The following is a 25,907-nucleotide window of genomic DNA, read 5'->3' on the forward strand; positions in this document are numbered from 1 at the left end:
TGACCTGAGCCGAAGGCAGTCGCTTAACCAACTGAGCCACCCAGGAGCCCTGTATGTTGGATTTCTTGATGTTAATTCAAATCACTGATACTTTACTCATTTATTTATTTTTATTGGATACGATTACAGATATGTCTTCAAGTTCATTAAATTTTTCCTGCAGTTTCTAATCTGCTATTAAATTCACCCAGTGAATATTTAATTTTAGATACTGTACTGACAACTTTAAAATTTCATTTGATTTCTTTTTCAGATAATTCCATTTCTCTCTTTATTATAATTCGTATTTCCCTTTAAATCCTTGAACATGTCTACTATTTCCATTTTATTTGTCATTTCCATTTATTTTTTTTTCATATATTTTTCTCCTGGTCCATGATTCTTCATTAGTCTACTCTTTTTCTTTGTATACTGGTCATCATGAACATCATGCTGTTGAGTTTCTGGATCTTGATGTTTTCCTCTAAAGAGGATTGTGTTTTGTTGTGATGACAGTTGATTTATTTGAGGATTAAGTTGACCTGTTTAAGCACATTTTTAAAGAATTTTATGGGAGATTTGAAGAGGCGGTAGTTTAGAACTAGCATAGCTCAACTTCAAAGTTTTGGCCTTTTTTGAGTCCCTCCTGAATGTTCCATTTACTCAGCAAATTTCTCTGCCTTATTCAAGCTTGGAACTCTTGCAGCCTTGTAAGTTAAGGTGGTTTTTAAGCTTATCGTTCCTCAATAGCTGTTCTTTCCCTCTGAAAGTTTAGTTTAGTGTTCAGCAAAAGACTTAAGAGGACTTAGGTAGATACTAGAGCTACTTATCTGTGTGGCCTTCTCTTTCTAATACTCTGACACAAATTTTAGCCACCTTAACTCCTCTGAGCTTAACTTTCTGTCTTCATAAATTATAGATATTATTGTGCTCTGTCCCCACCCTGTACTGGTGTTGGGTATATGCCTCCAAACCGAAAGTTAGAGTGATCTTAAGCCTCATCTAATTATTTTTACATTTCTCATGAATCAGTGTGCTGTATAGCCTGTTGTCTAATTGTGGAAATATATGTTTTAAATATTTTGTTCTGTTTTGTTTTTAAGTTGTTTAGATGAGAGGGCTTGTCTGGAACCGATTATACCATCGTGGCCAGCAATGGGAAGTCTACTAGTCTTCTTTTTAATAATATATTCTTTATTTGAAGCCTTTACAAAACCTTATTATTTTAATCTGGAACATAATTCCCTTGTCATTTTGTGTGAATACTTCTGATCTCAGTTTAAATGCCATCCAGCCCACCTCCTCCTCCTTCCCAACCCCCTGGAAGCTCTCTGGGATCTCTGAGTCCACATATCCTTTTTATTTGCTGCCATGGTATTCTTTGCTTTCTCCATCAGCCCATTTTCTGTACTACACCGTGTTTATTTGACATTGACTTGTTTCAGTGTGTAACTGGAGAGTATACTCAAAATATTGTAATAGAAAATAATGAAATATTTAGTCCCATAAATGTGAATAATTAAGCCCAAGTTTAGGGGAGAAAGCAATTAATTTCAAGTTGGGAAAGAAACCATCATGGCCTTTATAGGACATGACTGAATGTGAGCAATATGGAATGGGAGGAAGCCACATTATAGGCATAGGGGTTCGTGTGAATTAAGACACAGAGACTTAAAATTTTGAAAACATACAAGTGAATATAAATATAACTTGGGGAAAAATCTGAAAGATGTTCAATAATACAGTGACGATTGGAAAATTACATTCAACTCATCAAAGTTTTTCAGCAATAGACCAATGGGTTCAGATACTTCTGGAAGCAAAAAGGTAGAGGAAGCAAACTTAATGGGAAGTGGTTAGAGTAGCAAAGTCAAAATATAATGCTTAAATAGATGTGTGGGGATGAGGAAGGTGGAATGTCCAAAGTGTATGCCAGGTGTTTATTTTTCTTGCCTGATATCTGCTTATGCTTTTATAACTGAGGTAGAGAATATTTGACACATAAAGAGTTGAGGAGATGAGATCACATAACTTTTAGCATGTAAGGTTGGAGAAGACTGCTTCAAGATTGGGTAGATACATCTATCTGGCAATTGGATTTGAATTTTCCAGATAACAAAACAGTATAGGCCATAGAATAACAAGATAGATAACACCATAAAGAGGCAAGTAGTCAATTTCATGTGGGGAATTACATCGATAAAATAACCCATTATTTCTAGCATATCCATTATATCCAAAAAAGGAGAATTGTTATTGAGTGAAAATTTTATGCACTTTGACAACAATGCTGTATGTGAATGTTATTTGATGGTGATTTGCACAAACCAACTCTAAAATATTTATCAAGGAAATTAAATATGGATAGCATATTGTTTGATATTGAAGAAGTATTTTAGCTTAGTATAAGAATGCATAGTGGTCCTGTTAAAAAAGAAGTCTAAAAAAATAGGTCTGTATTAGTGAGAGATGTATCATGACAAATGGCATTTTATCTGAGCTTTGCTTTAAAATACTGTAGAAAAAAGCCAATAAGGGAAGGACATACAAAACAAGTGGAAAAATATTGATCACTCTTTTTTTTTTTTTAAGATTTTATTTACTTATGTGACAGAGAAAGACACAGCAAGAGAGGGAACACAAGCAGGGGGAGTAGGAGAGGGAGAAGCAGGCTTCCCTCAGAGCAGGGAGCCCAAAGTGGGATAAATATTGATCATTCTTAAAGCCATATGCTCTAGTTTTGTCTATGTTTGACAATTTCTATGATAAGTAAACCTCAAGTGTGCCACTTAAAAGAGAGTTTTGATTATAGATTTTAGAGAAATATACAAATATACTAATATATGTACACATATATGTGTATGTATATATATGACACTTTCAGTTATAAATTATATGAAATTACTATAGAATGAAATATAGAATTAGAAGACCAACAGCAGCTATCTTGAAACTAACAATCATTTAGGTAGTTGGAAAAAAATTAGAGAAGCCATACAAACATCTGGAGAAATGGTAGTGAGAGGGGGCTTTCACTATGATAATGAAAATAAAAATTATGAAGAAAGGAAAGACTCAAGATGCACCATTGTTTTGGTAAAATCCAAAGATTTGGCAACTGCTTCAAGTTTGGGGGCAAAACAGGGGAGCAAATTCAGCTTTGAAACCAAAGTTTTGGACTTGACTATAGTGATGCTGTCAACCAAAAGAGCAAACAGGGAAAGGATTGTAGCCCTAAGAGGAAATAGGATGGGTATAATCTAATTGTAAAATAGTACATTGAGGAAAAGGCATTTCAGAAAATTTTTGCCATTTGAGTCCTCACCACAGTGAGTAGACAGCCCATTATCTGTCCCTACACACTCAGATTTTTGAGTCTGCTTAATGCCGTCATTGAAATGTTTTTGTTTAAATATATTTAAAATTTTGATTCATTTAAATTTTGACATTTTGTAGCAACTCATTAAGATGTTGAAATTAGTTATATGTGTGTCTATATCTTGTGGATATTTTATACTTCCTTTTGACTTTTTTAAAAATTTAGTACAGGACACTACAGTCGTGTGTTAATCCTGATTATTCATAATATCACTATGGCTATCATGCTGTAATTTACTCTTCTTTATTGTCAGCTTCTGTCTAAATAAGTGATTTATTAGTGGCATGATGAAATTTGGGCATTTACTTTGGCTTTAATATATGGTATGAGTTCCTTTTATGAAATAATCAAAATCAATAATCAATAACATTTATTTAAATCAATAAAATTTTAATTAGAAATTATTGTAATATACAAAATATGCTGAACAAGTTTTCATTGTCATTTAAACGTGGATTTTGTAATTTCAACACAATTTTGTTTGATTAGATTCTTCCCAAATAAAATCAGGTATTGATTCTATCCTTTAAAACCATGGGGACTTCATGAAAAAATGTTCATCATCATTAGCCATCAGGGAAATTCAGATCAAAACCACATTGAGATACCACCTTACACCAGGTAGAATGGCAAAAATTGACAGGGCAAGAAACAACAAATGTTGGAGAGGTTGTAGAGAAAGGGGAACCCTCTTACATTGTTGGTGGGAATGCAGGTGGTTACAGGCACTTTGGAAAACAGTGTGGAGGTGCCTCAAAAAATTAAAAATAGAGCTACCCTATGGCCCAGCAATTGCACTACTGGGTATTTACCCCAAAGATGCAGATGTAGTGAAAAGAAGGGCCATATGCACCCTAATGTTCATAGCAGCAATGTCCACAATAGCCAAACTGTGGAAAGAGCTGAGATGCCCTTCAATGGATGAATGGATAAAGAAGATGTGGTCCATATATACAATGGAATATTAGTCAGCCATCAGAAAGGATGAATACCCAACTTTTACATCAACATGGATGGGACTGGAGGAGATTATGCTAAGTCAAGCAGAGAAAGTCAATTATCATGTGGTTTCACTTATTTATGGAACATAAGGAATAGCATGGAGGACATTAGGAGAAGGAAGGGAAAAATGAAGGGGGGGAATAGGAGGGGGGGGATGAACCATGAGAAACTGTGGACTCCAAGAAGCAAACTGAGGGTCTTAGAGGGGAGGGGGGTGGGGGGATGGGTTAGCCTGGTGATGGGTATTAAGGAGGGCATGTATTGCGTGGAGCACTGGATGTTATACGCAAACAATGAATTATGGAACACTACATCAAAAACTAATGATGTGCTGTATGGTGACTAACATAACATAATAAAATTAAATTAAATTAAAAAAAAGAAAGCAGAGTGGAGAAGAAAAAAATTTAAAAATATTTAATCCCAAGTGAAGATGCATGAAATACCAGGAAAACCTTGGGAAACACCCTTTAAAATTGTTTAAAAACATTTAATAATTAGTCTAATTTGGTATGTAAAATGACCATATTAAACTTTTATTTCCGTATATAGAGAAGGATCTTCTTTCTTTAGTTAAATTATCATTGATAAGTTGTAGTAATCTGTACACTCTATTTCCTATCCTTGGACTCAATATCTGGAAAATGTTAAGAGAGCACTCCAAACCATATTGAATTTCTGTCAGACTTTTCGGACACCTATACACAATGATGTCAAAAATAGAAATGGTCTTGCTACTATAACATGATGCTTCTATAATATTTCTGTCTTTTACTATAAAGAATGAAGCATTTTTCTTCTGTTGAACAGAAACAAACCAAAATAAGGTAAATTCCAAATTAGTAGTGTTTGAATTCCAAGGGAATAAATTTATTCTGGATACAACTAAGTATCTTTGAGTAGACAGTAATAGAGTCAGCAAGAACAACAATATTTAGACATTAAGTCATTTCATAACAAATGTTTGCCCTTCCTGTTTGGTCTGGATATGGGAAACATATATGACAATACAAGTGTGGTATAGCTTGTCAGGAACTTCTGGATAATCCTATGAAAGTGATACTAATTGGTTGCTTGTTTCTTTACCTCTAATACTAAGTCATATCTACAGAATCAGTTGTAGATAGATAGGTAAGTAGATATATAGACACAAATAGATGCATAGGTCCATAGATAGGTATATAGATACATAGATCAAGCTATAAATGTAGATATGGCTGTAATTATAGATATCTATCATACTATCTAGACAGCATTCTTTTATGGACATTTTCCAGAAATAACAAGGAAAATGAGTTGAGAACAACTGAACAAATCAAAAAGAACGAAGAGTTTCTTTCAGAAACCACAATCATAACCGTATACAAAACTCTGAATATGATGTAGTTGTAATTTATCTCCTAACAAAGACACGGGGAAATCTTATCCAGGGTTGGCTAAGAAGATTGCATCTGTTCTAATAAGAACTTACTGTCTCTTCTTCATTCATTGTCTGAGTCCCACCTCTCTTCTCTCACAATTGCCTAACACCTCTTCTTTTTATCAGAATCCAAATTATTCCTGGTAGAAATTTCCAAGTTTCTGTACTGACAGTTTTTCATTTTACTTCAGAGGAGCAGCTGTATTCCTATGGATTTTTTTTTTTTTCACTTTTCTCTAATAGACTCTGTAACATGCCTGCCATGTATTCCTTATTCCCATGGAATGGCTTCTCTACTCATCTGTGGACTCGTCAAATCATGGCTGTATCTTTCACTCAACTGATGTGTTACTCACTGCCGCATTAATAGAAAGGAGTTAGATCCTGCCCAGAATTTTGGCGGGAAGAGTAATTCACTGCTTGAATCTGAGCTAAAATTAGCCTCCATGTTGGTTAGAAATATGAGCACCTTGTTATGTCCTATGCAATACCAGTGAACATTTTTCCCTGGCTACTGCACTATGGATTTGTCCTAACTGTATTTTACACACAATGTTATGGATTGCAGTAGCTCTAAGAGTTGCTAACAATTCTGCTTTTGTACCATCACAAATTATTTTATTTTATTTATTTATTTTTAAGATTTTATTTATTTATTTGAGAGAGAATGAGAGAGAGAGAGAGAGAGAGCATGAGAGGGGAGGGTCAGAGGGAGAAGCAGACTCCTTGCTGAGCAGGAAGCCCTTTGTGGGACTCGATCCCGGGACTCCAGGATTATGACCTGAGCCGAAGGCAGTCGCTTAACCAACTGAGCCACCCAGGCGCCCCACAAATTATTTTAAACACAGGATAGTTGGAAGTCTTTAGGACGCTATGTAGGCTTATGATCACAAAACAATTATATAGTTAAATTTTAGAGAGTAATCATGTATCACCACATCTGTACTATCATCGTACTTGTGCATTATCAAGTAAGTGAAGGGGGAGAATTAAGTGCATTGCACTTTATAATGTGTGCCCTGTTATAAAATCTTCAGAATGAGAACTTCCTTTATAAGGAATCATCTGCGTTTTTAAAAAAGATCTTCATAAAACATGCAAAGAACAGCTGCCTGTACTTGCAGCTGCAAGACAGAAATATTTCAGTACGCAGTTTCTGTCTGTACAGAGGCAGGTGAAGGTTAGATGGATCCACTGTAGGCAAAACGGTGAAGACTTTGAAGTTTTGTTGTCATTCCTGTTGTTTAATTTCCAACTAAATTGAACATCCTTTACAGCAGCTTCTTCCTCTAATTGCAGAAATGGAAAACTTGGAGGCACTCCTCATTCTCTCAGACACAGATATTTGTACTTCACAGAAGGGAGCCATTTAGGTTAAAGTCCTGGATTCTGAACTTACCTTGATCTGGGTTTGAATTTCGCCTCTGAAACTTTTACTAGCCCTGTGATCTTTGAAAGTTTAACCTCAGTGTTTCTTCATATATTTGTTTCCTCAGAAAATCATTGAACTATGATAGGCATAAATATAAAATACCAAAAAGCCTACCTTCTTGGCTTATAAGAATTAAATAATTGATTTAGGATAATGAGTTAAATATATTTGGAATAAAGTATGTGCTGAATATAATTTTAATTTTCTCCTCTTCTGTGTTAATCTAAAGTTAATTATAATTTAAAACTCATTCACAGATCTTTACATACACACGTGTGGATGTATATATGTGTATGTATATTGTGTGTACATATGGTGTATGTGGATTACATTCTACTTAATTTTTACAATGTGAATATCTTATCAAGTAAAATAAGAATATATATGTATATACGTAAAATATTGAACTCTTAACTTTGGAATTGGATTAGATGAGTATTATATACAGGGGAAGAAAGGGCCTCCAAAAGATAGGCATTTATTATTATTGAAGTAAGGAATAATTGAGAAAAGTCAGTTTCTACTTACCGTGTTTCCAAATACGTTGTGCCTTTGTGGACCCTAATTAGACTCCTGAGGGTGCACTTCACCATTTCTCATTATCAAATCCTCTAACTATATGCATTGTGTAATTTTTTCTGCCAGAATTCAATTGTCATTTTTATTTTATTTAATCTTCACAATGTGAATATTTAGTGTCAACATCTGAAAATTGGGAAAAAAAGATAGTATATGAAAATTTAAAATAAGCATAGAGAAACAATAGCTCACCTAGTAATATCATTTATCCATCTATTTCCATGGTATAAAATTTGACTTAAATATCATTTCCTTGTAGCAAAACTATTTTTTAAACCCATGGTTATCACAGTCAAGAATTTTACAGAGTTTAGTTTCTAGTGAATATCTGTGCTACACAGCAGTTGAGGCTAAATTTAATGATGGCTATTTTATTAAAGATAAATATTTTACTTCTTTCCCACACAAGATTCTAAAATCTTACAATATTTTCTAAATATTAAGTTCAAAATATTAATATTTATATTAAATAGTTAAATATTAGTATTTCTAAATATTAAGTTCAAAGGAGTGTTAAAATTAGTCGAACAATTTTAAAGGTGAAAAACAAATTTAAAGGTAAAAAGATGTACAGACTGCCCTAATTATCAGTAAAATTGAATAAATCTGATCTGTGCAATCATTTCTTAATAGCTAAATTTTAACTCCATAATAGAGTGTTGTGTGTACAAGAAAATATCAGTAATTTTCTAGGTAAATTTTCTAGGACATCACTGTGAAGTGTGAAAACAAGGCTCCAACATCATTACTTTTTAGTCTTTGTTTGCAAAGACATTTGGCTTCAGTTGTTCATGTAATCTTTTGGTCTTGATATTTATTATACTGAAAGAGCAGTGAAACACTGAAAACTATTGGAAACATTTTTGATTCAGTTTAGGTTATTGATTAAAAGGATTCTGGCTACAAATGCATAAGATCACTTCATGCTGTGACAAAGAAGTCCCTGAAATATTGATTGAGAACTTTGGACTATCAGCCTGTGTATGGGTTTTCTCTTGCTATCTAGCGCACCTCCATTACAAAACAGAAAGAAATTTCCCTATGGATCAATTTAGACAAAAGAAAAGCTAGATTGTTGAAAACAAAAGTATAACACATGAATATGCAACTGATTAGATAGAAAAAAGGATCAGTAACTACACACACAGAAAAAAGGACTAAGTTAGGAATTAAAATGCCTCTATGGCATTTGCTGCATTTTTTTATTTATATAATTTTCATGTATTTGTTCAACAAATATGAATTAAGCCCTTATGATGTCCAAATTTTAGAGTAATTTATTGGGAGCTAATTTTTTTTTAAATTTTTTATTATGGGGGCACCTGGGTGGCTCAGTCGTTAAGCGTCTGCCTTCGGCTCAGGTCATGATCCCAGGGTCCTGGGATTGAGCCCCGCATCGGGCTCCCTGCTCCGCGGGAAGCCTGCTTCTCCCTCTCCTATTCCCCCTGCTTGTATTCCCTCTCTCGCTGTGTCTCTCTCTTCAAATAAATAAATAAAATCTTTAAAAAAATTATTATGTTAATCACCATACATTACATCATTAGTTTTTGATGTAGTGTTCCATGATTCATTGTTTTTGTATAACACCCAGTGCTCCATGCAGTACGTGCCCTCTTTAATACCCATCACCAGGCTAACCCATCCTCCCACCCCCCTCCCCTCTAGAACCCTCAGTTTGTTTTTCAGAGTCCATCGTCTCTTATGGTTCATCTCCCCCTCCGATTTCCCCTCCTTCATTCTTCCCCTCCTGCTATCTTCTTTTTTTTTTTTTTAACATATAATGTATTACTTGTTTCAGGGGTACAGATCTGTGATTCAACAGTCTTACACAATTCACAGCGCTCCCCATAGCACATACTGTCCCCAATGTCTATCACCCAGCCACCCCATCACTCCCACCCCCACCACTCCAGCAACCCTCAGTTTGTCTCCTGAGATTAAGAATTCCTCATATCAGTGAGATTAAAATTGTTTTTAGTATATTCACAATTAGATGATCACTAAAAATTTATTTCAAATGATAGTCCACTCTACTAGATTTATGACAATCTCATAATTGGGGAGGTTGAGTGTGCTGAGTGAATGTATCATATTACATATTATATATTAATATATTTTAGTGTTCTTGTAATATAAAGCAAATATAAGCATGAAGGCCATAAGCTAAAAAGAAGAGCTCGCAAGCTAGAGGCACTGCTGTATAATTGATAGTTGATGCATTCAGACCCCGGGAAGGCCAAATGAACAGAGATTTGCAGTCATTCAAATCAGGCAGCCTTCCAGGTCTATATAACAGGTGGCAAAAGCATTTGTCCCAATAGCGTGTTTAATGATACTAGTTTTGTACTTTAATATTTTTAAATTAACTTGGATTTTGTAGTCAGTTGATACTTGTTTGAGGAGTTTCTATCAAGTTAGTCAACGTTGGGTGCACATTAAAAATCTTTTTCCTGTAGGATTTGTGTATATATTTATGTTAGGAAAATCTTTAAATTTACTATATGCATATTTAGGACATATGGTTTTAAAATGTTGTCCACCGTTCTGTTTCAATGCCAGTTGGTGTACTGTAATTTGCTTCTGACACAGAACACCGCCTGGAGGTAGTGCATATCTCGTACTCATTTGAGATGAGCTGCAAGTGAGGTCACCAGTCCATCCATTCTTCTGAGGGCCTGAATTCAGATACAAAGGTTTGCATGACTCCCTCAGGTTTGACAATTTGTTAGAATAACTCATCGAGCTCAGAAAAGCACTCAACATTTATCATTTTATTATGAAGGATACAACTCAGGAAGAGCTTACTACAGGGAGTAAGGTCTGGAAGAGTCCCAAATAGCGTTTTGGTGCCCTCTTCTAGTAGAATTGGGCCAAGTCACCATCCCAGCACGTTAATGTGTGCACTAGCCAGGAAGCTTCACTCTATGAGGTCCCAAGTTGAAGTTGGATTACTTATGCCATGATTGATTAAATCAATGGCCCTGTGACTGAAAACATTGTCCAAATTCTAAGACTTAGGATCTCCTTCCCAGGAACCAGGGATGAAGGTAGTCAAAATCTTTATTATATAATAGCCACCATTTACACTGTATTTGAATTCAAGCGAGATCTCTGAGAATTAGAAGTATGTAGTACATGGGTGCATTTTAAACAGTTTTGGAATAATTTGGTTCATGAGATACATGATAGAATGTAAGAAGTAAAAATATTTCATTTCTCATTTGTTTCTCATTTACTCTCTGCATTATATCTCTCAAAAATAATTGGGATTTTGGCAGGAGGAATTCTGTGACTAGAATCTCCTTGTGTGTCTCACTGAATTTATGATATATTTAGAGATATTTATTATAATACTCATATTTGTATATCATTCCTTATACTACTTTAAAAAAACTTACCCCGCATCCAATTGAAAAGCAAATTCAGAGAATGATTTATTTCACACAGATATTCATCTGCACCACATTTGAAATGTAATCATATTTTCACAAAATAAAATTCTGGGCTATGATTTCAGAACTATTTCATATAATGAAGGACAATTCTCTACAGAATTTTAAAAAAATATTCTTCCTGTGAAATAGGAAAATAAAATGGGTCATATGTCTGAAAAATATACATAAAACATAGAGACGAATGTTTGCTGATTCACCAGATTGTACATTTTCCTGAGCAGTTGTGCTTAAAACTTTGTTTAAATACCAGTTTAGCAAATTACTAGCATAAAATACCACAATTTACATATGACTGTAGGCTGTGAAAGGATGGAAGTATATTTGGATCATCAGAAACTCTGCATGAAAAACAAAGGTCCTCTCAAGTTCATATACCTTCTCTCCTGACACTTAGCTTAAAGGCCCAAATTTTGCATTCCTCTGTCCCAGTCATACATTTGACATATATACTTAAATGATTACAGGCATGAAAAAGAAGAAAAAAAAAATTCTTGGTAATGATTGGCATGTACCAAGATGCAGTCAAAAGCTTGTAAAAAACCTGTCAGATTACCCCAAACCCTAGGAAGCAAGTAATTGTTATTTCTAAATGTTACTGTCATCAACACTGATCTGAAATATATCCTTTATTGATGAAAAAAAAAAACAGGTTGGCGTTTAATCTGTCAAAAAGTATCATGAATAAGTAGTTTAAGTTTTTCACTTGGAAGAAATTTGGCAGTTCCTGTAAGGAGATTAAACTGCTTTTATGAATAGATAAAAAAGGGAAGTCCCAATTGCTTACTCAGTCCTTGTGCTTAAAATAATGAAGTGTCCAATTAGCATATTCTTTCAGCCCCTTTCCTAAATAGTAATGTTGAAGCAAAAAAAAGACGTTTATATAATCATATATTTCTGTCCTTGATGTATGGCATTGAATTAATGATGTCAGGGATACAGACTAAGAAATAAACTCAGCAATTCCCCTGAAGAAGCTTACACTCCAGTAAAAATAAAGATTAAATGCATTATTTTCAATGGTGACAGCCCAAATCAAGGTCAGTGATTACCTGTAGGAGAAAGCATGATTGAAGTACATCAAAGGCCGTTCACTAGAAGAGAAAGATGTAGGAAGATAGAAAAGAGAATAAAACTCCTTCGTTGTGCAGCCCATGCCTGTCTGGTTCCCTTCCCATGCTAAACGTTTTGTATTAATCAGCACTCTTTTTCATTGAAGACATTTTATTTTGTAAAGTGATATAGTGTTATTTTACTTTATTTTTTAAGATTTTATTTATTTATTTGTCAGAGAAAGGGAGAGCACACAAGCAGGGGGAGTGTCAGGCAGAGGGAGAAGCAGGCTCCCCACAGAGCAAGGAGCCCGATGCGGAACTCCACCCCAGGACCCCGGTATCATGACCTGAGTAAAAGGCAGGTGCATAGCCAACTGAGCCACTGGCACCCCAATTTTATGGTTTTAATTCCTTTCTTTCTCTCTGTCTCTCTCTCTTATGCACACACATTCTGCAAACCCAACATTCTCACGTATTTTTAGCTTAATTTCTTCTTACATCAGAGAGACACAATACAGCCGAGAGATATAGTCGTGAGTGTGTAATCAAATGTATTATTTTTGATCACAGCTTGAAAAACCTGCAAGAGTTAGGCTGGAAAAACCAGCAGGAGTTAGGCTGGACAAATATTTGATTGCATCCATGTTTCTTTTTTTTTTTTTTAAGATTTTATTTATTTATTTGAGAGAGAGAATTTGACAGAGAGCATGAGAGGGAGGAGGGTCAGAGGGAGAAGCAGACTCCCCGCCGAGCAGGGAGCCCGATGCGGGACTCGATCCCGGGACTCCAGGATCATGACCCGAGCCGAAGGCAGTCAATTAACCAACTGAGCCACCCAGGCGCCCTGCATCCATGTTTCTATGGCATGTGGGTAGCAGCCCTGAGTACACAGTGAGACCCTGCTTACTTCCTTTCCACCTTCCTGGCAAAATTTTTGTTAGATAAGGCAAAGGATGGGCAGTTACTGAATCACTAGTGGTTTGAAGCATGCAAAACAACAAGAAATAATAGTGTAATAGGTGTGCAATAAGTATCTAATTGCTGAATTTGGGCTCAAAAAGGCAGGAAGAAAAATTATCCCCACAGAAGGTCATGCTTGGAAGGCATTTTAACTCATAATTTAAAAAAAAATTAATGCAAGGGGCACCTGGGGGGCTCAGTCAGTTCAGGTCATGATCTCAGGGTCCTGGGATTCAGTTTCCTGTGGAGCTCCCTGCTCAGTGGGGACCCTGCTTCTCCTTCTCCCCCTGCCCCTCCCCCTGCTCATGCTCTCTCTGTCTGTCAAATAAATAAATAACATCTGTAAAGAAATTAATGCAAGAAATCAGCTTTTTAAAAATGTTTTCTTGCCACCTTTATATAGGCCAACACATTCTAAAGGCAATTTTCTCTTTTCTATAATTTCTTTAATTTCTTAGGTTGATACACAGAGTGGTCTGCTTCCACCCTCTTTTGTTCCACATGAAGGGAAACACATAAAACCACCGAAAGCACCTTTTTTTTTTTTTTTTTTAGTGCGGGGAACCCTTGTAAAAACTTCTATGAATTATCTACTTAATCATTACAAAAACCCTATGGAGAAATTACTATGATTACTTCTCTTCTACACATAAATTAAGGCCAAACAAATTTAGATGAATGGAAGGTTTTACATTTAGCAAGTGGTGGGACTAAGCTATGAGCCTGACATTGCTCGCAGAGTCTTGTGTTCTCGCCCTAATTATTGCAGTGGGACCAGATAGGGACTTGATAACTCCAGTTTTCTCCTGACCCAATATCCCTGGGTTGGATTATTGCAGTGAAATGAAAACTGAAAATATTACCTGCATCAGTGCAGGTCTGCTGGGAGTCTCAGCTAACACTCCAGTACCCAGAAAAGCCTCTGATTATAGTTAAACGCGAGGGGACATTTGCCACCAGGTGGCGCCAAATACAATCAGAAATAGATGGATAAACTAGCATCCCAGATATCAGGTCCTTGAGGTAAGTTCAGCCATGTGTTTTGCGGTTCTGTAGTTTACAGTACTGAGAATTTTTGGACTTCGCATATTCTTGTTATGGTGGGGTTTTCTATATTTGATCGGAAATTGAAAAAAATCCAGAAAGAAGAATATTAAAGTTTTATGAATGATTGCAAATACTTTTAAGAGAAAACAGTATTTGGTCATTTGAATCAGTATCTGAGACTTGCCAGGAGGTTTAAGAGCTGTTAATCTAAGCAGATGAAATGACTGAATTTGCCTTATAATAGCTCTGTTTAAAAAAAAAAAAAAAAAAAAAAGTAGAGTTTTTGCCTGAACCTCTCTAATGAGAAACACAGTCCCTGAAGACTACCTGAGCCATCTTTGGTCAAATCACAGTTAGAAAGTGCTCCTTTGGGGAGAGGGGGAGATAAAAAGCAAGAGTGCAGGGGAGGGAGAGGCAGAGAGAGAGGGAGAGAGAGAATCCTAAGGAGGCTTCACAGCCAGCATGGAGATCAAGGTGGGACTCCATCTCATGACCTTGAGACCATGACCTGAATAGAAATCAAGAGTTAGATGCTTTACCGACTGAGCTACCCAGACACCCCAGAAAGTGCTCTTTTAAAATTTAGCCAAAATCTACATTTAAATCACTTTTGCTTTTTACTGTTCTTAGTTCTAATTTGGGGGGTATTATAAAATCAAGTAAGTCTTTTCCAATTTAACTTTACTTGAGATATTTAAATAAAAACATTATGATACTCTTTACAGCTAATTCCAAAGCTAATTTATCACAGTTCTTTTGCTTCTTAGTCATGTTTTTATTTATTAATTCACTTATTGAAGTAATATTAATTCAGTGATTTACTCTGTGCTTGACACTGTGTGAGATGTCAGATGGTCAAGGGGTCAAATGGTGAGTCAAACAGACAAAACCCCTGCCACTGTGGGGTTTATATTCTAATGGCAGGAACAGACAATTCTCAGATAAACATTGTGATTACAGATTGTGTTGAGTTCTCTTGAGAACAACAGAGAAATATTTGAGATAGTAATAATGAATATAAGACGATCCGGTTCTTATGTGCCAGACGCTGTTGTAAGTACTCTTCATACACTATCGTATTTCATTCTTACAACCTTGTTAGTGTTTGTCCCCTAAACCACCTTTGATAATTCACTAGATAGAACTCAGAGGGCTCAGAAAAGCTCTGGTATTTGTGTTGCTGTTCATTACAGTGAGCAGGTACAGATTGAAATGGGCAAAGGGAAATGGTACATAAGACAAAGTCCAGGAGAAGCCAGGTGTAAGCTTCAAAGAGTCTCTTCCCAGTGGAGTCACACTGGGACACATTTAATTCTCCCAGCGATGATCAAAGTATTGTCAACTAGGGAAGTTCACCTAAGCACTGGTATGTAGAAATTTTGTTGAGGTCAGTCACATAGGCATGCAGTACCCCCATGATTGCCCATAGCTACTCAGACTCTAGCCCCTTCCGAGAGCAAAGACAAACATTCACCGTAAATCACACAGTTTGTCCAAACTGGTTCCACATGGCCAAAGGCCCTAGGCATACAAAAACACTCTTATCAGGCAGATCATTCAAAGAGCTAGAAGATTATCCTCCAAGAACCATCCAGTTTCTTTCTTTCTTTGGAATGTGAATGCTTAGAACAACCTGAGTCTGCTGAATTAAATTTGACTTCTCACTTCACCTGCCTGGTCCTGTCCTAGGCTCTCTTATTTTAAAGCAATTATATTTTTTCTGAACATCTACCTTTAGTATAGCATTTATAGTGCCATCACACAACAAACCAGTGAGAATTACAAATGTATTTGCTATGCCTTCCCACCAGAATCAGTCCTTGCACATATAACAGATATATTATGGACAAGCATCATTAAAATTGGCCATGATTCGGTTATTTCTGGGTTCTAAGTCAGTTGGAGACAAGCCAGTCACTCTATCTTGGTCACAGGCTTGTACTGAGACTGGCTGGGGGCAATAATAATTTAGCTTGAGCCCTCCTTGTCTTTTTAAGATAGGGTCATCCTCTGTGGCATTTTGGATGCATTCTGTGATGCCTACTGCTTTATTCCTATTAGAAATCATTGTCTTTTACAATTCAGCTTAATAGATTTCTACCTAAAAAACACAGGTGATAAGTATTTGTGCACAGCACACTGTGGCCTGTTGGGCATATGGTTACCTATTTTGTCCATATAATCAGGGACCTTTGTAAGCATTTAGCCATCACTGTTTATAGTTACATAGTGATTAGTATGCTAAGACTTATATACCACCTCATACTCTGATGGCCTAGTGGGGAATAGTTTTTAGAAATTTCTTCCCAAATGGTATCTTTTGTAGTAGATATAACCAGAAAAATGGGAGCCAAAAGATACCAGTACATTACTAGAATTCCACTCAGTCATCAATGATTGGTCTGGATCATCAGCATATTGTATGACCAAAATGTCTCCCAGAACACTGCAACTCGTATTTATAGATTTTTCTTTGAACTTGTTACTTTCCAAAAGTAGGGATTGTTTGGGAAAACAGATGGTTTCACCCTTTTGGGCATCTGGTATCATAATTATGCTATAGGCCTTTCTTTGGAATATGTAGAGTTTGAACAACCCAGGACTATGGAACTCACCCTTTACTGCCCAGATAGCTACTATTTGTATCCTCAGTTGTCAGTTTAACTTGGATATGAAGTTAATAACCTTCTCAAAGTCCAATGATGCAACTTTAAGAGAAGTTGATCAAAGAAGGAAGGAGTGACATTTAAACAAAGCCTAAAAATGAAAAGGAGCTAATCTTAGAAGGAATGGAATGGAAGGCATTCCAAATGAAGGAGTAACTGGTGTAAAGTCCCTGAGATAGAATAAAACTCTGAATATTCAGATTTGTAGAAAGTTAAATGAGGATGTAGCTATAGTCAAGAGTGAGGGAGAACATGAGGTAAGGTAACATTCAAGAGATAGACTGTGCCAGATTGTGCAGGGCTTTTAAAGCTTTTGTAAGAGTAAGGAATTATAGAATGATATGATATTTACTTTTCAGAAAAAATCATTCTTGTAAGTGCTGGGTAATGATAGAGGAAGAAACGATGATGGATGGAAGTAGGTTGCAGTTTTAAGTAGGATGATGGTGAGCAATGCAACAAGAGGTAAATTTGAGTTAATTTTGGGCAGATAAAATCCAGAGCACATGGAGATGGTTAGGATACATCAGTGAAAAATCAGGCATATAAAGCTTTGACCTTTATTCTTGAGCTTACTTACATTTGTTTGAGAGAGACACAATAAATATAACAAGTAGGCAAATTATATATTAAAGATGTAGGTAATATGGGAAAGTAGAATAAGGCAAGAGATTACACGTAGAGGATGAAAAAGAAACACTACATTGACTGGAGTGGTCAGTGTGGTATCATTGAGAAAATGACATTGGAGCCAATCCATCCATTGTTTATCATAACTTTATCCTCTTCTCTGAAATCTCATTTGCTTCTTCTTGTGATGTATTTCAATAACAATATCAATTTTCTTCGCCTGGTTGGGTTTCTAGTTATTGTAATCCATACAATAATATTCTATTTTGTTGCTTTTCCTTCATGCTTCATGGGTCTCTAAACAGCTGTTTATCCTTCACCATACTACATCTCTTCATAAAAGATATTTTTGGTGGAATAGAATCATTCTGGTTAGTTAGAATATTCCATTTCATCCAATTTTATCACTACCAGTGTAAGGAATAGTCACTTTCTTTGCCATAACCTGTTAAGTACTCTACTTTAATTGATGCCTTACCTCCTACTAATGTTCTTAGTTTCGTTGTTTCATTTTTTTTTCTCGTTCTCTCTCTCTCTCTCTCTTTTTTTTTAATCTAACTAATCTCTGTAGAAGTGGTTTTCAATTTTCCAGGGGGGGTAAAGTATGGAAAGGTTTGCCAATGAGTGGGTGGGAATTAAAGTGAATGTTTTTGTCCAGTTTCCAGAGAGGCCTGCCAGTCATACCTAAGACAGAATGACATTCTCTCACTCTCTTCTTGAAATTTGTTATGCTTTATAATCAGATTATCGAAAAGCTTTACACATGGGGCGCCTGGGTGGCTCAGTTGGTTAAGCGACTGCCTTCGGCTCAGGTCATGATCCTGGAGTCCCGGGATCGAGTCCTGCATCGGGCTCCCTGCTCGGCAGGGAGTCTGCTTCTCCCTCTGACCCTCCTCCCTCTCATGCTCTCTGTCTCTCATTCTCTCTGTCTCAAATAAATAAATAAAATCTTTAAAAAAAAAAAAAAAGCTTTACTCATGATTAGATACAGATTTTGAGATGGAGAAAAGACATATCCCAAGGAGATAGGATTTACGTTCACATGACAAGTAAATCTTCATTTTTAATTTGAGTAATTTAGAAGAAAGATACCACATCACAACATATTGTCCTTAAAAACCTTATGAGTTTCCACTTTTGAAAACTAGAAAGAAAGAACACATTAATCCAAAGGAAGCAGAAGAAAATCAATAATAAAAATTAGAGCAGAGACCAATGGAATTGAAAACAAGAAATCTGTAGTGATAATCAACAAAGCCAAAAGCTTTTTGGTTGGAAAATTGATAAGTTTCTAAGCAGGCTAAGAAAAAGAAAAAAAGAGAAAACACAAATTGCTCATATCAGGAGAAGTGAAAGAGGGGCTATGAACTACAGATGTCATGGATATTAAAAGGATACTAAAAGAATACTATGAACAACTCTATAATTACAAATTTGAGAATCTAGATGAAATGGACAAATTCCTTGTAAGTCACAATCTGCTAAAACTCACACAAGAAGAGATAGACAATTCAAATTATAGACATTAAAACAACAACTAATAACATTCCAGAACAGGAAGAAGTAGTCTACATGGGTTCACTGGTGAATTCTATGAAACATTGAAAGAAGAAATCATACCAATTCTCAACAATCTCTCCCAGAAAATAGAAACAGAGGTAATTCCTCCTAATTTATTTTGTTAGTCTTGAATTACTAAAACCAGACAAAGTCATTACAAAAAAAGAAAGAAAGGAAAAAAAAAAGCCAAAATCTTTCATTAATACGGATGCAAATATTTTCAATAAAATGTTAGCAAATTGAATCCAACAATGTATAAACAAAATTATATACCATGACCAAATGGAGTTTATTCTAGATATTCAAGTTTGTTTCAACATTTAAAAATCAGTTGATGCATTTCATCCCATTACAGGCTAATGAAGAAAAAATCACATGGTCATATCAATAGATACAGAAAAGAGTTTGAAAAAATTCAACACTCATTCATGGCTAAAATCTCTCTGCAAACTAATAATAGAGGGGAACTTCTTTTTTTTTTTTTTCTTAAAGATTTTATTTACTTATTTGAGATAGTGAGAGCGAGAGCATGAGCTAGGAGACAGAGGGAGAGGGAGAAGTAGGCTCCCCACTGGGCAGGGAGCCCGATGCAGGGCTTCATCCCAGGACCCTGGGATCATGACCTGAGCCAAAGGCAGTTGCTTAACCAACTGAGCCACTCAGGCGCTCCTGATGGGAACTTCTTTAAAACATGTACAAAAACCGTTTAACTAACACCATACTAAAGAGTGAGAAACTTGAACCTTTCCCACCAAGATCAGGAAAGAGGCAAGGATACCGCTTCTCACCACTGATTTTTGAAATTGTACCAGAAGTCCTATCTAATGCAATAAGACAACAACAACAAAAAAGAAGTAAGAGGCATATAGTTTAGGAAGAAAGAAGCAAAACTTTGGTCTCAGGTTACATGGTTATCTACATAAAAAATCTGAAAGAACTTATGAAAAAAGCCTCTTAAAACTAATAAGTGGTAATAGCAAGATCACAGGATACAAAATTAAAGTACAAAAAGTGCTTTATGTATCAGCAATGAACAAGTGGCATTTGAAATTAAAAACACATTACCATTTACAATAGTACCAAAAAATACTTAGCTATAAATCTAATAAAATTTGTACAAAGTCTATATGAGGAAAACAAGAGAACTCTGATGAAAGATATCAAAGAAGAACTAAATAAATGGAAATATATTCTATGTTCATGGATCGTAAGACTCAATCTTGTCAAGATGTCAGTTCTTCTCAACTTGATCTGTAGATCCAGTGAAATCTCAGTCAAAATCCCAGCAAGCTATTTGATGAATATCAACAGATAGATTCTAAAGCTTATATGGTGAGGAAAAAAACCTGGAATATCCAACTCAATATTGAAGAAGAATAATGTGAGAGGACTGACACAACTCAACTTCTAAGACTTACCAAAGAGCTGCAATCAAGACACTGTAGTATTGATGACATAATAGACAAATACATCAGTGGAACAGAATAGAGGGGCAACAAATAGGTCTGTATAAGTAGAGTCAACTGTTCTTTGACACAGGAGCAAAGACAATACCATGAAACAAATACAGCTTTTTTCACAAACGGTAGAACAACCAGACATCAACATGGGAAAAAAAAAATCTAGACACAGACTTTACACCCTTCAAAAAATTAACTCAAAATGGATCATAGATTAAATTTCAAATTTAAAATGCAAAACTGTAAAAATCCTAGAAGATAAAATAAAAGAAAGCCTACATAACTTTGGGTATGGTAACTTTTTAGACACAACACTATCATTAGGCAAGGCATTATCCATGAAAGGAAGAATTAAGCTAGACATCATTAAAACTAAAAAAAGAAAAAAAAATACAGAAGACACTGTAAGAAAATGAGAAGACAGGCCACAGACTGGGAGAAAATATCTTCAGAAGACACAATTGACAAAAGATTGTTAACCAGAATATACAAAGAATTCTTAAAACTCAACAGTAAGAAAACAGACAATGGAATTAATAAATGGGCAAAAGGCATGAACAGAAACCTCACCAAAGATGATATACGATGGCAAGTAAGTATATGAAAAGATGTTCAACCTCTCATGTCACTTAAAACAGTGAAATGCTCCTACAAACCTATTAAAACTATTAAAATAGCCAATATCCAAAATACTGACAAAACCAAATCCTGGTGAGGATGTGGAGGAAAAGGGGTTCTCATACATTGCTGGTGGAATGCAAAATGTTACGAGCACTTTGAAGGACAGCAGTTTGGCAGTTTCTTGCAAAACTAAACCATCTTGCCGTATGATTCAGCAATCACACTCCTTGATACTTATCCACATGATTTGAAAACCTCTGTTTACCACAGAAACCTGCACCTGGATTTTTGTAGCAGCTCTATTCTTAATTGTCAGAACTTGGAAGCAAGTAAATGTCCTTCAGTAGGTGAATGGATTAGTAAACTTTGGTACACTCAGACAATGGAATATTATTCAGTGCTAAAAATAAATGAGCTATCAAGCCATGAAAACACATGGTGGGAACTTAAATGCATATTACTAAGTGAAAGAAGCAATCTGAAAAGGCTGCATACCACATTTTCCAACCATATGATATGCTGAAAAAAGTAAAACCTTGGAGACAATAAAAGGATCAGTGTTTGCCGGGTGTTGGGGCAGAGAGAGGGATGGATAGGCAGAGCACAGAGGATTTGGGGGCAGTAAAACTATTTTGTATACACCTACAATGGTGGATACATATCCTTATACATTTGCCAGATATCAGGAGTGAACTATAATATAAACTATGGACTTCAGGTGGGGATGTATCAATGTAGGTTCATTGGTATAAATCTACCACTGCGCTAGAGGATGTTGACATTGCAGGAGGTTTTGTGTGTGTGTGTGTGAGAACAGAGGGTGTATGGGAACTTTCCATACTTTCCACTCAACTTTTTTTTTTTTTTAAAGATTTTATTTATTTATTTGAGACCGAGAGAGTGAGAGAGAGCATGAGAGGGGAAAGGGTCAGAGGGAGAAGCAGATTCCCCACCGAGCAGGGAGCCCGACATGGGACTCGATCCTGGGACTTCAGGATCATGACCTGAGCCGAAGGCAGTCGCTTAACCAACTGAGCCACCCAGGCGCCCTCCACTCAACTTTGCTGTGAACCTAGGACTACTCTAAAATAAAGATTTTTTATTAAAAGAAGTCTTAGGTGACCAGTGTCGAACTTCTTCCTTTTATTTTAAAGACCCTTGGACACATCTTCAGCTTTAAATTTTGATATTGTAATAGATTACACGGTCAATTAGACAAGGGTGTGGTAATACCTTTATAATGTGACACTTTCAGCTTCTGGTGTGATTAATTGCCATGCATTAAACATTGGCCAAGAAACCACACTTAGTAATGATCATGGGATTATCACCATTTGAACAGAATTCTAAGCTGGAGGAAGACAAAGACTTACAGGATGTTTTCTTAGGAAACTATTTCAAATTACAAATACCCAGGCTACAATGCCTTGCAAATAGTGAGACATTAGTAATAGTGATCTAGGAATAAAAACTAAACTGTATTGAGCACTCCATGAGACATCACACAAATAATACTATTTTATCCTGTGATATCCCTGTTTTGTAGGGTATATTTTGCTCTGCAGTGGCATTGAGGAACTTGTGAGGCACCCAGACCTAAAAATAAATTGCTCGAAATCACACAGATAAGGAATGCTGGGAGTCAGATGACCATGGTCTTGGTTCCAGAGTATGCCTTGTAGCTATTTTATGATCTTGTCTCCCACCTTCCTCTTGACTGTCACTGACTGGAAATGCAAAAGCAGTGAGTTTTAAAGAAAATATTTCATTCTTCCGTTTTCTAGGTCAGTAGCCATTTGAGAAGATTGTTGGGTAAAGAGAAACAAACAAACAAAAAAACTATCTCAGAAATATATTCTGTAGCTTAAAGATTGTGGAGTACAGTTGATTGAATAACAGACTATTTTAACTGAGAATGCTAAAGTGGACGGACAGAAAGGTTGATATTAAATCAGCAGAATATTGTTTTGGTAGCTAGAGTAAATGGAATTGTACCAATTAGCGTAGTAGCAGGTTTATATTCTATTTATATTTCCATACTGCAAGAACTTCTTCTTATATTTTTAAAAAGCCTAATCATTGTAAGCAGATGAATCACTTTTTCTGTCTTTTATTCCCCAGTAACCTTAATAAATCAGCATAGCCCAGACGGAATGTGACTTTTCCACATATTTATATATTTGCCTTACTAAATATAGATGATCTTTTTTTTTTTCCTAGTCTCATGTCCTATTTAAACTTTTTTAGCAAGCTTGCATTTGTTTCCAATTGTTTTTCTGACAGAATAATGACAAAGTTATCAGTCTGGTAAATTAGGAGGAAAAAATAACAGATTTTCACATCTGGAGCCTCAGGCTAAATTTAAAAAAAAAATTCTTCAGACAACACCTTTATTTAAGAATATCATAACAGTTTGTGATGTCTTACAAATCACCCAATAATAAAATCATTTTCTTCTTTGATACATTTATGCCATTTTGATCTAAATTTAATATTTAGGAGAAATTTTCCTAAAGATATATATATGTGTGTGTGTGTATATATATATTCTATATATACATATACATATATATACATATATATATTCTACCTATAACTGTGGAAAATTGTCCTGTAGAAAGACACATTAAAATAATGGCTTCTTAGTATATACTTTACATACACATTGCATATCGCAGAGTTGAGGTCACATATAAATATATAATCAGTTGGTTGCCATTTATAAGGTTTGACATAATCACATGGGAGAAGCAACTGCATTGGTTTAAAAGTGCTTCAACATTTAAGTGGGTATAGTGTTTCCTCTCACTAACTAAATAGCACCATCAATTTCACCTAGAGCTTCAGGCAATTCATTAATACTTTAGCAGGTGAATATATGATATTTAAAATATTTATCTAACTGAAAAGTGAAGACATAAACTGTATCAAACATGCTATTGGCTGAGATTTTTCATAAAATTTACAGATATATAAATCACTTTTCATATATATCTCATGTTTTCTAAATGTATATTTTATAAAGAAGAAATAAACAGCAAAGATAAATATATTTGTTTAATTCACTTCTCCTACTTGATCTTCTGCTGCTTTCAATTTTTACCTTGTAATATTATTTATGAGACTCAGTAATAGTGGACTTGACTAATGGTTACAGTGTAAAATGTATCTTCACTTTGCTTTCTTGCATGGGGATTTGATAGTGCAGAGTAATGTAAATAATTAATATAACATAATGCCTAGAGCCAGGAGGGTACCCAAGAGTTGTACAAATGAATTATAAAATGATGGCATTTTGTATTTTTATTTATGAACATACAAGAAAATTTCTCTGTTGATATTGAAATATATCTCAGAAAGGAACTATTTGTATTCAGGTGTTAAGTTTTTGCTCTTCATTGGAAAGAAAGCGGATGAACCTCAATGGAATTAAGTATGACAGTGTAATGAAGAGTTATATATAGTACTATATTTTAGAGTCATTGTATATCAGAGTAACACAGACTTGCTTAGAGACATATTAATACAATTTTTTTCTTCAATTTCCAAGGTTGTCAGTGACATTGAGCCTGATCTCCACTTAGATGTGCACTATGGCAGTGAAGTAAAACATAAGGCATTTAGTGAACAATGACAAATGTAGTAGAGAATGACCTGAAGAATATCACTATGAAACATGCTAAGTTGGCTTTACTTAGTTGTTTCTTTAGGTTTTCTTGGAGTAAGTCAAGAGCTTAACTCCAAAGGCAATGCCATGAAACCAATTTTGTTAAGAGGCCTAGACAATTTCACATGAATACACTAATATTCTGGGGTATTAAATCCTGTATTTTACTACATCCTTAGAATAATGAGTTGTATGCTTAGATAGATAAATATTCCTGATACTTTCAAAGTATCTGCCATCATTATCACCTTTTATCAATCAGATTTCTGATAAAAATTAGCAGAGACCTGTTCACAGTCATACTCTCTAGCAAGCTTAGATCATAAGTAGCATATTTATAGCCTTTAAAAGTCATAAGACCTAGAGTTGACCTGTAATTTTGAAACTTAGAGGTTTAAACAAAACGTTTCCTTAAAGAATGGGCCATTCACCCCCCCTATTTACAATATGTTTAGTGGTAGAATTGCCTGATGAGGCAAATGCAGATCCAGAATGCCTACTTAAATTTGAATTTCAGATAATGTGTAATTTCTCAGTATAAGTATCTCCCATGTATTATTTAGTAAAAGGCGAAAGATTTATGCGTTTTGAAGAGAAACCGGAGTATCCCCATGTAATATTTAGTACACACTTATACTTTAAAAAAAAAATCAGGGTTTATCTGAAAGTTTTATGGGTGTCTACATTTAATCAGGTAACTCTTTATTGAGACATCTAGGGACAGATGAAGATGGACATCATTTCTGCCACACGACTAGCCCTGTTTGAGTAATAATGAACTTCCCAAAAAATCTATATTTCTGGAAGGCAATAAGCATGAATTTCATTTTAAAATTTAATTCATTCAACAAATATTTATTTTGTGCCTATTCAATGTAAGGAATTCTGCAAGGTACTTAGTGAAAACATAGGATCACTGACTTTAGCAAGAGAATAGTTTAGCTAGGAGACAGATAAGCAAAATGGATCCGTAATTATAAATGGAGAAGGATGGTGTG

General features: G+C 35.3%; 1 protein-coding gene and 1 non-coding gene across 2 annotated transcripts in view; one reads left to right on the forward strand and one right to left on the reverse strand.

Annotated features, from left to right (window-relative positions):
• Positions 1 to 25,907, forward strand: part of NCAM2 (neural cell adhesion molecule 2) — a 517,151-nt gene that overhangs the window by 148,867 nt on the left and 342,377 nt on the right. The window lies entirely within an intron of this gene.
• Positions 25,402 to 25,516, reverse strand: LOC118018917. The gene has a single exon (XR_004681511.1). It is a non-coding gene; the product is annotated as a U5 spliceosomal RNA (small nuclear RNA).

The sequence above is a fragment of the Mirounga leonina genome, unplaced genomic scaffold, assembly GCF_011800145.1.
Source record: "Mirounga leonina isolate KUSES-001 unplaced genomic scaffold, KU_Mleo_1.0 Mir_172, whole genome shotgun sequence".
Classification (NCBI taxonomy): Eukaryota; Metazoa; Chordata; class Mammalia; order Carnivora; family Phocidae; genus Mirounga; species Mirounga leonina.